Genomic DNA, 2,731 nt, shown 5'->3' on the forward strand with positions numbered 1-2,731 from the left:
TCTCTCTCTTTCTCTCTCTCTCTCAACAATCACCCTATCTGTCTACATACATACTCATTGTTGTGAAGATTCACGTCTGTGTGTTTATCTTTTAATCTGAGTGTCGCCTCCTCTTCTCTTTTTTCAACACATGGGAGAATGCCTAAGTTTGTGTTTGTGAGTTTGTTGTGTATGCGCGTGTGTGCACGTGCCTGTGAGTACAAAAAAGAGAGAAAAAGAGAAGGAGAGCGAGATAGTGTATAATATGTGTATGTGTATGAGTGAGTGAGTGAGTGTGTGTATGGGGGAGGGGGGGTGTGCGGGTGCGTATATTGAGTAAGCTTGGTTGGTTGGGTGAATGAAATGCGTGTAAGGTACATGTGCATGTGTGTGTTTGTGTGTGTGTTCGTACGTGCTTGTGTGTCTGTGTTTGTGTATGAGTAAATGAGCGCACGAAAGTGTAAAGAAAGAGAACGTTTAGCCACATTATCAATTGACAGCTGTTATGATATGTACCTGGACGCAGGTGCAAAACGTCGATTCTCAACAGCACTATTGTACAAATAAGCCTAGAGAAAAAAGTGCACATCAATAAGTGAACCCCCTCCCCACCCCTCCCCACCCAACTCTGTCTGCTCGACTCCTCAAGTGTTTACTCTTCCTGCTATCACTGATCACACACAGTATTACAGAACGTGTATGTAGTCGGCAGTATTTTCTGTGGAATGACAAGGTATGGATGGACTGGACTAATGGCGAGAACTGTGGGAACACTAGTGGCATTCTTCCAGATGTACATGTTTTGTTGCTGTTTTCACAGTTGCTCAATTTGGGGAATATGGTAATGGTTAGGTTTAGGGTAGAGTCATGGTTAGGGTTAGGGCTGGGGCTGGGGTAATGGTTGGGGGTAGAGTAGAGTCATGGTTAGGGTTAGGGCTGGGGCTAGGGTTCTGGTTAAGATAACCTAACAGGATTCGTGTAATTAGGTAAGGGGTAGGGTCCACTTTTTCCAGAACTTATCCTACCCCTTACTTTATTACCTGGATCCAGCCAGGGTTAGAGTAAATGCTAACCGTAATTAACCGTTCTCTACCATAAATCCAGCAAATGTGATTAAAACATGCAGATTTGAAAGGTTGCCGCCTCTGACAACTCGCCTCATCATAACGAGATAAATTTCTACCAAGTAAACAAAGCCTATTACTATAATCAACACGACGAACTGTTTCTTCCGACTCGGCGACAGTCGATGAGAGACCCGGAGAGCTTGTCAACAACAAGACAGAACACATAGCGGCATAAGACAGGAGACCACATAGCGGCAATGTTCTCCGCTACGAACAAAGGGTCCTACAAGTTACAACAATCATCAATACAAGACCAGTAAAACGTTCAGAATTCCGGTAACAAAATGTCAACACAAGCACACACACAAAACAAATCGATCCCAGAAGCTTAACAACACTGAAGAATGTCCAAACCTCTTGCGACAAGCGCGGGGTAGGAGATGTTAGTCCTTCTCTGAGCTGGTAATTAAGAGCTGAATTCACCTGTGTATAAATCCTCCCGAGAACACACGGCAAGCAATAATAAAAAGTTGTATTATAACCCGAGGCGTAATGAAACCCAGAAGCGATGAAATCCTCGTGCATATGTCCACGGGCCAATGTGTACTCATTCTGCGGAGAGTGGCGAGAGATGCTAGCTAGCGTTGTTTGAATGTGCGCGCGTGGTACCACCGCACGCGAGGCGACAAAAATCCGCTAGGTTGTGGGTGAGTTGGGCAAAGGCAGTTCAACTTGTGAGTGGAAAGCGGTAGTGGCGGTAGTATTGGCAACAATATTGGTGGTCTTCGCTGCTGTGTTGCGGTTAATTCAGCGCTGATCGGGATGATGATAAGAGTAATGACAACGATAATGGGACATGGGGGGGGGGGTTGTGGGCACAATTTGGGGAGAGAAGGAAGGAAAGGCGGAGTGAGTGACGAAGTGAGATAGTGCATCACGAAGAGAGTGGATGAGTTAGAGAGGGGGTGAGAGGGGTGATGAGACAGAAAACAAATCGGTTGCTGTATGTCGGAGATTTAGAATGAAGAAAAGGATCAATTATGAGCAAGGAAAAGAACAGGTTTTTAACAGTGAGCTGAACCGTTCACCTTATTGATTCTCGGTAAATTGCCACCTATGGATGACATGACCTGCTCGTTAGAAACTAGTACTTACTGGTCATGAAAGAGAACATCCGTGTTTCTCACAACAAGTCCGGAACGAACTTTTGATTAGAGAGTACAACAGTCAATGCCATCGCGATACAACACTTCAACAGAATCTACCGCTCTCCGAGATTTGACTTCCTGGAAATACCCCATCGTAGTTGGGTGGGGTTGTCTTTGTCGGTTTTTTCTCCTTTTTTTTACTGGGGTTGTTGTTTGTTTTGTTTTTGTTTTTTGTTAGGGGTTTTTTGTGTGTTTTTTTGTGTTTTTTGTTAGGGGGTTTTTGTGGGGTTTTTTGTTTTTTTGCTTTTTTTTGGGGGGGGGATGTTTTCCTTCGGCGGAAAGTAGAGTGCAACCTGTGTAAGACGGCCTCCCATTGTCAAGGAGAAAAGTGGCCGTATAAGACAGGTTGTCGTCTTATAGAGGTGGCCGTCAGAGCAGGTTTGGCTGTATATTGTTTTGTTGTGTTGGTTTTTTGTTTGTTTCGGTTTTTGTATTATTTTGTTTGTTAGTTTGATCTTTGTGGCTTTGTTAGAGGGG

At 44.3% G+C, this 2,731-nt stretch overlaps 1 protein-coding gene across 1 annotated transcript in view; it reads right to left on the reverse strand.

Moving 5' to 3' along the window:
• The window catches only part of LOC106013039 (polypyrimidine tract-binding protein 2-like), a gene marked incomplete at its 3' end in the record, with an annotated part of 55,697 nt that extends 53,836 nt beyond the window's left edge, over positions 1–1,861 (reverse strand). Inside the window, 1 exon segment of the mRNA XM_035972264.1 lies at positions 1,461–1,861.
• Positions 1,862–2,731: the final 870 nt, after the last annotated feature.

This window comes from Aplysia californica, unplaced genomic scaffold (assembly GCF_000002075.1).
Source record: "Aplysia californica isolate F4 #8 unplaced genomic scaffold, AplCal3.0 scaffold00630, whole genome shotgun sequence".
Classification (NCBI taxonomy): domain Eukaryota; kingdom Metazoa; phylum Mollusca; class Gastropoda; order Aplysiida; family Aplysiidae; genus Aplysia; species Aplysia californica.